The sequence below is a fragment of the Phyllobates terribilis genome, unplaced genomic scaffold (genome assembly GCF_046119375.1).
Source record: "Phyllobates terribilis strain yellow unplaced genomic scaffold, ASM4611937v1 Scaffold_12__6_contigs__length_324123572, whole genome shotgun sequence".
Taxonomy (NCBI): Eukaryota; Metazoa; Chordata; class Amphibia; order Anura; family Dendrobatidae; genus Phyllobates; species Phyllobates terribilis.
In genome coordinates this window covers 96,925,533-96,939,304 of record NW_027362772.1, presented here as the reverse complement: position 1 = coordinate 96,939,304, position 13,772 = coordinate 96,925,533, and positions in this window count along the sequence as shown.

Genomic DNA, 13,772 nt, shown 5'->3' with positions numbered 1-13,772 from the left:
AAGTATAAGGATTTCATAGAGTTAATTTCTTTATTTATGATGGATTAAAAAAAGACAAAAAAAATCAATATTCTGCTCATATAAATAACACCAACATTCATAACATTCTGTCTGCAGCCACCACTAGGGGGAGCTCTCTGTATACAGAGATACATGATAAGATCCTGTCTGCAGCCACCACTAGGGGGAGCTCCCTGTATGCAGAGATACATGATAAGATCCTGTCTGCCGCCACCACTAGGGGGAGCTCCCTGTATAGAGATACATGATCAGATCCTGTCTGCAGCCACCACTAGGTGGAGCTCCCTACATACAGAGATACATGATAAGATCATGTCTGCGGCCACCACTAGGGGGAGCTCTCTGTATACAGAGATACATGATAAGATCCTGTCTGCAGCCACCACTAGGGGGAGCTCTCTGTATACAGAGATACATGATAAGATCCTGTCTGCAGCCACCACTAGGAGGAGCTCCCTGTATACAGAGATACATGATAAGATTCTGTCTGCAGCCATCACTAGGAGGAGCTCCCTGTATACAGAGATACATGATAAGATCCTGTCTGCAGCCACCACTAGGGGGAGCTCCCTGTGTGCAGAGATACATGATAAGATCCTGTCTGCTGCCACCACTAGGGGGAGCTCCCTGTATACAGATATACATGATAAGATCCTGTCTGCAGACACCACTAGGGGGAGCTCCCTGTATACAGATATACAGTACAGACCAAAAGTTTGGACACACCTTCTTGTTTAAAGATTTTTCTGTATTTTCATGACTATAAAGATTGTACATTCACACTGTAGGCATCAAAACTATGAATTAACACATGTGGAATTATATACTTAACAAAAAAGTGTGAAACAACTGAAAATATGTCTTATATTCTTGGTTCTTCAAAGTAGCCACCTTTTGCTTTGATGACTGCTTTGCACACTCTTGGCATTCTCTTGATGAGCTTCAAGAGGTAGTCACCGGAAATGGTCTTCCAACAATCTTGAAGGAGTTCCCAGAGATGCTTAGCACTTGTTGGCCCTTTTGCCTTCACTCTGCGGTCCAGCTCACCCCAAACCATCTCGATTGGGTTCAGGTCTGGTGACTGTGGAGGCCAGGTCATCTGGCGTAGCCCCCCATCACTCTCCTTCTTGGTAAAATAGCCCTTACACAGCCTGGAGGTGTGTTTGGGGTCATTGTCCTGTTGAAAAATAAATGATGGTCCAACTAAACGCAAACCGGATGGAATAGCATGCTGCTGCAAGATGCTGTGGTAGCCATGCTGGTTCAGTATGCCTTCAATTTTGAATAAATCCCCAACAATGTCACCAGCAAAGCACCCCTACACCATCACACCTCCTCCTCCATGCTTCACGGTGGGAACCAGGCATGTAGAGTCCATCCGTTCACCTTTTCTGCGTCGCACAAAGACACGGTGGTTGGAACCAAAGATCTCAAATTTGGACTCATCAGACCAAAGCACAGATTTCCACTGGTCTAATGTCCATTCCTTGTGTTCTTTAGCCTAAACAAGTCTCTTCTGCTTGTTGCCTGTCCAGAACAGTGGTTTCCTAGCAGCTATTTTACCATGAAGGCCTGCTGCACAAAGTCTCCTCTTAACAGTTGTTGTAGAGATGTGTCTGCTGCTAGAACTCTGTGTGGCATTGACCTGGTCTCTAATCTGAACTGCTGTTAACCTGTGATTTCTGAGGCGGGTGACTCGGATAAACTTATCCTCAGAAGCAGAGGTGACTCTTGGTCTTCCTTTCCTCGGGCGGTCCTCATGTGAGCCAGTTTCTTTCTAGCGCTTGATGGTTTTTGCAACTGCACTTGGGGACACTTTCAAAGTTTTCCTTATTTTTCGGACTGACTGACCTTCATTTCTTAAAGTAATGATGGCCACTCGTTTTTCTTTATTTAGCTGCTTTTTTCTTGCCATAATAAAAATTCTAACAGTCTATTCAGTAGATCTATCAGCTGTGTATCCACCAGACTTCTGCACAACACAACTGATGGTCCCAACCCCATTTATAAGGCAAGAAATCCCACTTATTAAACCTGACAGGGCACACCTGTGAAGTGAAAACCATTTCCGTTCACTACCTCTTGAAGCTCATCCAGAGAATGCCAAGAGTGTGCAAAGCAGTCATCAAAGCAAAAGGTGGCTACTTTGAAGAATCTAAAATATAAGACATATTTTCTGTTGTTTCACACTTTTTTGTTAAGTATATAATTCCACATGTGTTCATTCATAGTTTTGATGCCTTCAGTGTGAATGTATAATTTTCATAGGCATGAAAATACAGAAAAATCTTTAAATGAGAAGGTGTGTCCAAACTTTTGGTCTGTACTGTACATGATAAGATTCTGTCTGCAGACACCACTAGGGGGAGCTCCCTGTATAGAGATACATGATCAGATCCTGTCTGCAGCCACCACTAGGGGGAGCTCCCTGTATACAGAGATACATGATAAGATCCTGTCTGCAGCCACCACTAGGGGGAGCTCCCTGTATACAGATATACATGATAAGATCCTGTCTGCAGACACCACTAGGGGGAGCTCCTTGTATACAGATATACATGATAAGATTCTGTCTGCAGCCACCACTAGGGGGAGCTCCCTGTATAGAGATACATGATCAGATCCTGTCTGCAGCCACCACTAGGTGGAGCTCCCTGCATACAGAGATACATGATAAGATCCTGTCCGCAGCAACCACTAGGGGGAGCTCCCTGTATACAGAGATACATGATAAGATTCTGTGTGCAGCCACCACTAGGGGGAGCTCCCTGTATACAGAGATACATGATAAGATTCTGTCTGCAGCCACCACTAGGGGGAGCTCCCTGTATAGAGATACATGATCAGATCCTGTCTGCAGCCACCACTAGGTGGAGCTCCCTACATACAGAAATACATGATAAGATCATGTCTGCGGCCACCACTAGGGGAAGCTCCCTGTATACAGAGATACATGATAAGATCCTGTCTGCAGCCACCACTAGGGGGAGCTCTCTGTATACAGAGATACATGATAAGATCCTGTCTGCAGCCACCACTAGGGGGAGCTCCCTGTATGCAGAGATACATGATAAGATCCTGTCTGCCGCCACCACTAGGGGGAGCTCCCTGTATACAGAGATACATGATAAGATTCTGTCTGCAGCCATCACTAGGGGGAGCTCCCTGTATACAGAGATACATAAGATTCTGTCTGCAGCCACCACTAGGGGGAGCTCCCTGTATAGAGATACATGATCAGATCCTGTCTGCAGCCACCACTAGGGGGAGCTCCCTGTATACAGAGATACATGATAAGATCCTGTCTGCAGACACCACTAGGGGGAGCTCCCTGTATACAGATATACATGATAAGATCCTGTCTGCAGACACCACTAGGGGGAGCTCCTTGTATACAGATATACATGATAAGATTCTGTCTGCAGCCACCACTAGGGGGAGCTCCCTGTATAGAGATACATGATCAGATCCTGTCTGCAGCCACCACTAGGTGGAGCTCCCTGCATACAGAGATACATGATAAGATCCTGTCCGCAGCAACCACTAGGGGGAGCTCCCTGTATACAGAGATACATGATAAGATTCTGTGTGCAGCCACCACTAGGGGGAGCTCCCTGTATACAGAGATACATGATAAGATTCTGTCTGCAGCCACCACTAGGGGGAGCTCCCTGTATAGAGATACATGATCAGATCCTGTCTGCAGCCACCACTAGGTGGAGCTCCCTACATACAGAAATACATGATAAGATCATGTCTGCGGCCACCACTAGGGGAAGCTCCCTGTATACAGAGATACATGATAAGATCCTGTCTGCAGCCACCACTAGGGGGAGCTCTCTGTATACAGAGATACATGATAAGATCCTGTCTGCAGCCACCACTAGGGGGAGCTCCCTGTATGCAGAGATACATGATAAGATCCTGTCTGCCGCCACCACTAGGGGGAGCTCCCTGTATACAGAGATACATGATAAGATTCTGTCTGCAGCCATCACTAGGGGGAGCTCCCTGTATACAGAGATACATAAGATTCTGTCTGCAGCCACCACTAGGGGGAGCTCCCTGTATAGAGATACATGATCAGATCCTGTCTGCAGCCACCACTAGGGGGAGCTCCCTGTATACAGAGATACATGATGAGATCCTGTCTGCAGACACCACTAGGGGGAGCTCCCTGTATACAGATATACATGATAAGATCCTGTCTGCAGACACCACTAGGGGGAGCTCCTTGTATACAGATATACATGATAAGATTCTGTCTGCAGCCACCACTAGGGGGAGCTCCCTGTATAGAGATACATGATCAGATCCTGTCTGCAGCCACCACTAGGTGGAGCTCCCTGCATACAGAGATACATGATAAGATCATGTCTGCGGCCACCACTAGGGGGAGCTCCCTATTTACAGAGATACATGATAAGATTCTGTCTGCAGCCACCACTAGGGGGAGCTCCCTGTATACAGAGATACGGGATAAGATTCTGTCTGCAGCCACCACTAGGGGGAGCTCCCTGTATACAGAGATACATGATAAGATTCTGTCTGCAGTCACCAATAGGGGGAGCTCCCTGTATACAGAGATACATGATAAGATCCTGTCTGCAGCCACCACTAAGGGGAGCTCCCTGTATAGAGAGATACATGATAAGATCCTGTCTGCAGTCACCACTAGGGGGAGCTCCCTGTATACAGAGATACATGATAAGATCCTGTCTGCAGCCACCACTAGGGGGAGCTCTCTGTATACAGAGATACATGATAAGATCCTGTCTGCAGCCACCACTAGGGGGAGCTCCCTGTATGCAGAGATACATGATAAGATCCTGTCTGCCGCCACCACTAGGGGGAGCTCCCTGTATACAGAGATACATGATAAGATTCTGTCTGCAGCCAACACTAGGGGGAGCTCCCTGTAAACAGAGATACATGATAAGATTCTGTCTGCAGCCACCACTAGGGGGAGCTCCCTGTATAGAGATACATGATCAGATCCTGTCTGCAGCCACCACTAGGTGGAGCTCCCTACATACAGAGATACATGATAAGATCATGTCTGCGGCCACCACTAGGGGGAGCTCCCTGTATACAGAGATACATGATAAGATCCTGTCTGCAGCCACCACTAGGGGGAGCTCTCTGTATACAGAGATACATGATAAGATCCTGTCTGCAGCCACCACTAGGGGGAGCTCCCTGTGTGCAGAGATACATGATAAGATCCTGTCTGCCGCCACCACTAGGGGGAGCTCCCTGTATACAGAGATACATGATAAGATCCTGTCTGCAGTCACCACTAGGGGGAGCTCCCTGTATACAGATATACATGATAAGATCCTGTCTGCAGACACCACTAGGGGGAGCTCCCTGTATACAGATATACATGATAAGATTCTGTCTGCAGCCACCACTAGGGGGAGCTCCCTGTATAGAGATACATGATCAGATCCTGTCTGCAGCCACCACTAGGGGGAGCTCCCTGTATACAGAGATACATGATAAGATCCTGTCTGCAGCCACCACTAGGGGGAGCTCCCTGTATACAGATATACATGATAAGATCCTGTCTGCAGACACCACTAGGGGGAGCTCCTTGTATACAGATATACATGATAAGATTCTGTCTGCAGCCACCACTAGGGGGAGCTCCCTGTATAGAGATACATGATCAGATCCTGTCTGCAGCCACCACTAGGTGGAGCTCCCTGCATACAGAGATACATGATAAGATTCTGTCCGCAGCCACCACTAGGGGGAGCTCCCTGTATACAGAGATACATGATAAGATCCTGTCCGCAGCAACCACTAGGGGGAGCTCCCTGTATACAGAGATACATGATAAGATTCTGTGTGCAGACACCACTAGGGGGAGCTCCCTGTATACAGAGATACATGATAAGATTCTGTCTGCAGTCACCACTAGGGGGAGCTCCCTGTATACAGAGATACATGATAAGATTCTGTCTGCAGTCACCACTAGGGGGAGCTCCCTGTATACAGAGATACATGATAAGATTCTGTCTGCAGACACCACTAGGGGGAGCTCCCTGTATAGAGATACATGATCAGATCCTGTCTGCAGCCACCACTAGGGGGAGCTCCCTGTATACAGATATACATGATAAGATCCTGTCTGCAGCCACCACTAGGTGGAGCTCCCTGCATACAGAGATACATGATAAGATCCTGTCCGCAGCAACCACTAGGGGGAGCTCCCTGTATACAGAGATACATGATAAGATTCTGTGTGCAGCCACCACTAGGGGGAGCTCCCTGTATACAGAGATACATGATAAGATTCTGTCTGCAGCCACCACTAGGGGGAGCTCCCTGTATAGAGATACATGATCAGATCCTGTCTGCAGCCACCACTAGGTGGAGCTCCCTACATACAGAAATACATGATAAGATCATGTCTGCGGCCACCACTAGGGGAAGCTCCCTGTATACAGAGATACATGATAAGATCCTGTCTGCAGCCACCACTAGGGGGAGCTCTCTGTATACAGAGATACATGATAAGATCCTGTCTGCAGCCACCACTAGGGGGAGCTCCCTGTATGCAGAGATACATGATAAGATCCTGTCTGCCGCCACCACTAGGGGGAGCTCCCTGTATACAGAGATACATGATAAGATTCTGTCTGCAGCCATCACTAGGGGGAGCTCCCTGTATACAGAGATACATAAGATTCTGTCTGCAGCCACCACTAGGGGGAGCTCCCTGTATAGAGATACATGATCAGATCCTGTCTGCAGCCACCACTAGGGGGAGCTCCCTGTATACAGAGATACATGATAAGATCCTGTCTGCAGACACCACTAGGGGGAGCTCCCTGTATACAGATATACATGATAAGATCCTGTCTGCAGACACCACTAGGGGGAGCTCCTTGTATACAGATATACATGATAAGATTCTGTCTGCAGCCACCACTAGGGGGAGCTCCCTGTATAGAGATACATGATCAGATCCTGTCTGCAGCCACCACTAGGTGGAGCTCCCTGCATACAGAGATACATGATAAGATCATGTCTGCGGCCACCACTAGGGGGAGCTCCCTATTTACAGAGATACATGATAAGATTCTGTCTGCAGCCACCACTAGGGGGAGCTCCCTGTATACAGAGATACGGGATAAGATTCTGTCTGCAGCCACCACTATGGGGAGCTCCCTGTATACAGAGATACATGATAAGATTCTGTCTGCAGCCACCAATAGGGGGAGCTCCCTGTATACAGAGATACATGATAAGATCCTGTCTGCAGCCACCACTAAGGGGAGCTCCCTGTATAGAGAGATACATGATAAGATCCTGTCTGCAGTCACCACTAGGGGGAGCTCCCTGTATACAGAGATACATGATAAGATCCTGTCTGCAGCCACCACTAGGGGGAGCTCTCTGTATACAGAGATACATGATAAGACCCTGTCTGCAGCCACCACTAGGGGGAGCTCCCTGTATGCAGAGATACATGATAAGATCCTGTCTGCCGCCACCACTAGGGGGAGCTCCCTGTATACAGAGATACATGATAAGATTCTGTCTGCAGCCAACACTAGGGGGAGCTCCCTGTATACAGAGATACATGATAAGATTCTGTCTGCAGCCACCACTAGGGGTAGCTCCCTGTATAGAGATACATGATCAGATCCTGTCTGCAGCCACCACTAGGTGGAGCTCCCTACATACAGAGATACATGATAAGATCATGTCTGCGGCCACCACTAGGGGGAGCTCCCTGTATACAGAGATACATGATAAGATCCTGTCTGCAGCCACCACTAGGGGGAGCTCTCTGTATACAGAGATACATGATAAGATCCTGTCTGCAGCCACCACTAGGGGGAGCTCCCTGTGTGCAGAGATACATGATAAGATCCTGTCTGCCGCCACCACTAGGGGGAGCTCCCTGTATACAGAGATACATGATAAGATCCTGTCTGCAGTCACCACTAGGGGGAGCTCCCTGTATACAGATATACATGATAAGATCCTGTCTGCAGACACCACTAGGGGGAGCTCCCTGTATACAGATATACATGATAAGATTCTGTCTGCAGCCACCACTAGGGGGAGCTCCCTGTATAGAGATACATGATCAGATCCTGTCTGCAGCCACCACTAGGGGGAGCTCCCTGTATACAGAGATACATGATAAGATCCTATCTGCAGCCACCACTAGGGGGAGCTCCCTGTATACAGATATACATGATAAGATCCTGTCTGCAGACACCACTAGGGGGAGCTCCTTGTATACAGATATACATGATAAGATTCTGTCTGCAGCCACCACTAGGGGGAGCTCCCTGTATAGAGATACATGATCAGATCCTGTCTGCAGCCACCACTAGGTGGAGCTCCCTGCATACAGAGATACATGATAAGATTCTGTCTGCAGCCACCACTAGGGGGAGCTCCCTGTATACAGAGATACATGATAAGATCCTGTCCGCAGCAACCACTAGGGGGAGCTCCCTGTATACAGAGATACATGATAAGATTCTGTGTGCAGACACCACTAGGGGGAGCTCCCTGTATACAGAGATACATGATAAGATTCTGTCTGCAGTCACCACTAGGGGGAGCTCCCTGTATACAGAGATACATGATAAGATTCTGTCTGCAGTCACCACTAGGGGGAGCTCCCTGTATACTGAGATACATGATAAGATCCTGTCTGCAGCCACCACTAGGGGGAGCTCCCTGTATACAGAGGGTACAGTTTGGCTTATTCAGGGTATAATTTACCCTACATTAGTGGAACTCTTTATAATTAGACCACTTCTTTGGGGGGGCGTTCATTAGCTTGAGGGTCACCTTAAGGTTAGACATCCTTTGTTGCCACCTGCGCTTCTCTTGAGGCCGCCCTGCTCGTCCAGTGATGTCATTATGTCTTTTCTTTCTGCCGGCAGCGGTGGTATCGGTGTCGCTTACCGTCCGCCCCCCTCCCCCTCCTGTACGGCGCTGTTAGAGGAGATGAAGAAGTCAGCGGTTGCCATGGCAGCCAGGTGTCTGATGAGATCTCCTCCGCTGCCTGCAAGCTAATGAGGCGGATCAGTGTGAGAGCAGATCACAGCCGCCGCTGCCGGAGCGGGGGGCCCCATGAGAATAAGGGACAAATATACCCCTCTCTCCTGTATGTGGGGTCCCTACGTTACCACAGCCCCCAATGTATAGACCTCCTCTGCGACTGCGGTGCTCACTCGTTGCAGAGCATCAATCACTGACTCCATGTTTCCCGTGTCCGCGGGTTATGCCGTGTGCGGCCATCAGCTGGTCTGGAGGGGACTCGCTGCGGCCATTCTCTGGTATCACAGGATCTCCTGAGCGCCGCAGGCAATAAATAATGTAAAGGAGCTCGGAGAACGGACGCGGGAAAAGCCATGCACCTAATGAGGCCTCCGCACCCACCGCACGTCAACCATTAATTATACATACACCCGGGGTGAGAGACGCTACACACCCATCAGCCAGAACCACTGATGGGTGACAATGGAACCTGCCAGGGGAGAGATATTATCAGCTTGTGGGGTGTTCCCGGTATACGGCAGGTCTTGTGGGATGTTCCTGGTATACGGCGGGTCTTGTGGGGTGTTCCCGGTATACGGCAGGTCTTGTTGGGTGTTCCCGGTATACGGCAGGTCTTGTTGGGTGTTCCCTGTATGCGGCAGGTCTTGTTGGGTGTTCCCGCTATACGGCTGGTCTTGTTGGGTGTTCCCGCTATACGGCGGGTCTTGTAGGGTTTTCCCGGTATACGGCAGGTCTTGGGTGTTCCCTGTATACGGCAGGTCTTGTTGGGTGTTCCCTGTATACGGCAGGTCTTGTTGGGTGTTCCCGGTATACGGCAGGTCTTGTTGGGTGTTCCCGGTATACGGCAGGTCTTGTTGGGTGTTCCCGCTATACGGCTGGTCTTGTTGGGTGTTCCCGCTATACGGCTGGTCTTGAGGGGTGTTCCCGCTATACGGCTGGTCTTGAGGGGTGTTCCCGGTATACGGCGGGTCTTGTAGGGTGTTCCCGGTATACGGCAGGTCTTGTGGGATGTTCCTGGTATACGGCAGGTCTTGTGGGGTGTTCCCACTTTACAACAGGTCTTGTGAGGTGTTCCCGGTATACGGCAGGTCTTGTGGGATGTTCTTGGTATACGGCAGGTGTTGTGGAGTGTTCCCAGTATACGGCGGGTCTTATTGGGTTGTCCCGGTATACGGCAGGTCTTGTGGGGTGTTCCCAGTATATGGCAGGTCTTCGGTATATGGCAGGTCTTGTTGGGTGTTCCCGGTATACGGTAGGTCTTGTTGGGTGTTCCTGGTATATGGCAGGTCTTGTTGGGTGTTCCCGACATACGGCGGGTCTTGTTGGGTGCTCCCGGCATACGGCGGGTCTTGTTGGGTGCTCCCGGCATACGGCGGGTCTTGTTGAGTGTTCCACGTATACGGCAGGTCTTGTGGGATGTTCCCAGTATACCTTTGCTCTTGTGGGATGTTCCCAGTATATACCAGGTCTTGTGGGGTGTTCCTGGTCTTGTAGTGGTTATTACTTACCAGAAGTTGTCCAGTGAAGGACAACTGGTGATGGTCATGGCTACTCAAGGGCGTCGGAGGATAAAAAAAAAAAAAGCACCTACATACTGAGTTGGGGGGTGGTCTTTTTGTTATAGCTGCTGTACATAAATATACACTCTCATAATACAGTACGTCCACTATTTATATCGATTTCTTAAAGGGACAGATCCTAGTTTAATCTTTACATAAAAACCCCATTGCCTTTGATCGCGAAGGCGGCGCGGGTTTTACATTTAGTATAAAATGGTGGAAGGATGATGTATGAGGATGGATGTATGATTGTGAGGTGAACATGCAATCATCACACATCATAGGATTGTCTAGGCTGGAGACAGAATATGGTGGCGCTGTCATTCCCGGACTCATGCGGTGTCTCTCCGCACACATATGTGGGGGGCCGCGGTGGGTCGTGTTTCTCCTGCCCGGGCCCCCTGCACACTTTTCCATGACACAGGAGACACATTCCAGCCCCGTCATTTGTGTCTCAGCTTCCTGGGAGCAGGAAGTCTACGAGTACACAATGTCTCCGTTCCACCGTCTCCTCGGCCTCAGGACAGAGCCGATGTTTATACCTGGGGAGGTGGAAATGTCATCCATCTCATCTAAATCTAAGACCACCGTGAGAAAGTCAGGAAGACGAGACATAACCACCATCAAAACTGCGAGTCTAAAGAACCGGGGGGATGAGGGGGATCAGAAATCAACGTGCAGATGGAACTGCCCTTTAAGAAATCCAATGACAGGCAAAAAAAAAAAATAAACATGTCCTTCTTAAAGGGGAACTCCACTTCTCACAACTGAAAAATTGCGCAAAAATCTTCATGAGAATAAAGACGCGAACGACTCAACTGTATCAACATTTTATTGCAATAAAAACAGCGGTAATATATGATAATTATTTCAAGTGCCTCAGTCCCGCCCTCCCCCGTTACAGACACACGTTTTAACCCCTTTGACGGCAGAGGTTTTTGCCGCAAACACATTTACGAGGTACGAGGAGAAAAAAAAGAGCTGTAATATAACGGTCGGATCCAAAAACAACGTTACGCCAACTCTGGCCCCGCTAACACCATCTGCAATCAGCCCCGCAACGCCGCTCCAGCATGACGGAAGGAAGAGGTGAACGAACCTAGCACCGAAGTCTCAGAGAAGCCGGACCAAAATAAATAAAATAATAATAATATTAGTGCTTGTCCGTGATTTCACCTTGTGCAATATCTGGAGCGGCGGGTCTCCTGCAAAAATAAAAAGCCACCGGCAGGGACACCCGCAGCCTGAATACCATTGTTCACGTATATTACACTATAAAGGTGGACAAAAAACAGCCAGAGCAATAATGGATGCCGGGAGGAGCTCACCGGACGTGGACGGGAATAGGGGGAGTGTCACTTTAAATCTGATTACTAATGGCGGCCAAGATGTGGAGTGACTGCGGCCACTGAACACAGCGGTTACTATGGTTACACTACCTAATAACCACTTTTTAACATGGTTGTCAGGCGTTATTTCCCTAGCAAGCAGTTTTTAATTGACGTCAGGGGCAATACGACACCCATGGCGGCCATTTTTAGACACTTTCCTGTCTGCCGTAGTAATCAGATTTGCGCGGAGGACCTCCTTAAAGGGGCATCTACTTGTCTCGGCCTCCATCAGGACCTAACCTCTCCTGCCATTTTATTTTTTACGGGATTCTCAGTCCATATACAATAATATCTGAAACACGAGTCTACAACCGACAGAATTTATTTAGCAAAAAGCGCCTCGGTAAGGAAGAAACATGGCGGCACAAAACTAGCCAATCGGAATCCTTGTTTTATTTTTACACAGCACTTTACAAAATGTAAACTAAACTCTGATTGGTCGATATGGTCAATAGAGCTTAAAAAAAAAAAAATAGAAGTCAAGTTCTGATTGGATCCTGTGAGCAAAAAAGGAAGCCAAATTCTGATTGGTTGCTGCTGGCTGCAAAGGGGAAATAGAAGCTGAAATCTAATTGGTCACTGTGGACAACAAAACGTACAAAATGCATTCTGATTGGTTGCTATGGGGGAAACAAGAAACGTGAACTTTGGTTGCTATGGACAAATTAGCTAAAAACAATAAACTCTGGTTGCCATGAGCAACAAGGTCACATGTTCCAAGGCCTAGTAATGTCTCAGCCTTCATCCCACACATACGTTTCTGCCATCGTTACAGTCAAATAAGGTGCCAGCCGCCATTTTAAGTCTCATCTAGTTTACTGGATGCCACCTGGCAGCCATTTTGAAATTCGGCCTCTTCGCACAGCGTCCATTATAACCTGGCTGTCGTTTATAAAGTCCACCATACTTACCAGCCATTTTAAGCCCTGACCATTATCAATACAGTCTACCGTATAGCAGCCATTTTGAAATCCTGACGGTAATCGTTACAAAAAGTCCATCGTAGCAGCCATTTCTTGTTAAATCAGGACTGTCCGTCCATGTTTTAAGCTGTCGCAAGTAAGAAACATCACCGCTGCCGATTATTGGGTTAAAACCCTCAAAGCAAAACTGCTGGGGGTTGTAGTTCATCAACGGGATGTTGCTTACTAGAGAAGTCGCCATGATGGACGGACCATAAATAATTTCATATAGACACGCCATTGCCCCCCCCCCAAACCCAAATCTTCCCGCATCTCCCTCCATTTTATACAATAAGTCCGTACCCGCGGGTTATTCGGAAATCCTGAGCCATGCAGAGAACATATTCAGTGCTATTAAGTCTCCCGACGCTGGTGGCCGCCATTTTGTGAGCACATTAGACGACATTGCGCCATTTTGAGCCTTACAGTAAGAATTGCGCACAATCGTACTACAGTAGAAGTAAATGGGTTCACAAAATTGCGCAACCCAATGGCAAGACCGAAATAGCTGCCTTCTCCTTGACTCCATCAATGGCCCTCCATACAAAATGGCGGCCTTGACTCCATCAATGGCCCTCCATACAAAATGGCGGCCTTGACTCCATCAATGGCCCTGCATACAAAATGGCTGCCGCCATTCCTTAAAGGGGACCCATCATTTGCCATAAATGTGTATTTTTTTTTTTTTTTACTTTGTGTAAATTTCGCCGTTCTCCTGAATCCGGCGCCGTTTTTCTTTTGTTCCTGCTCCTCTCCGTTCCTGCAATATGGGCCCTTCTTCTTCATATATAAATTGTTGT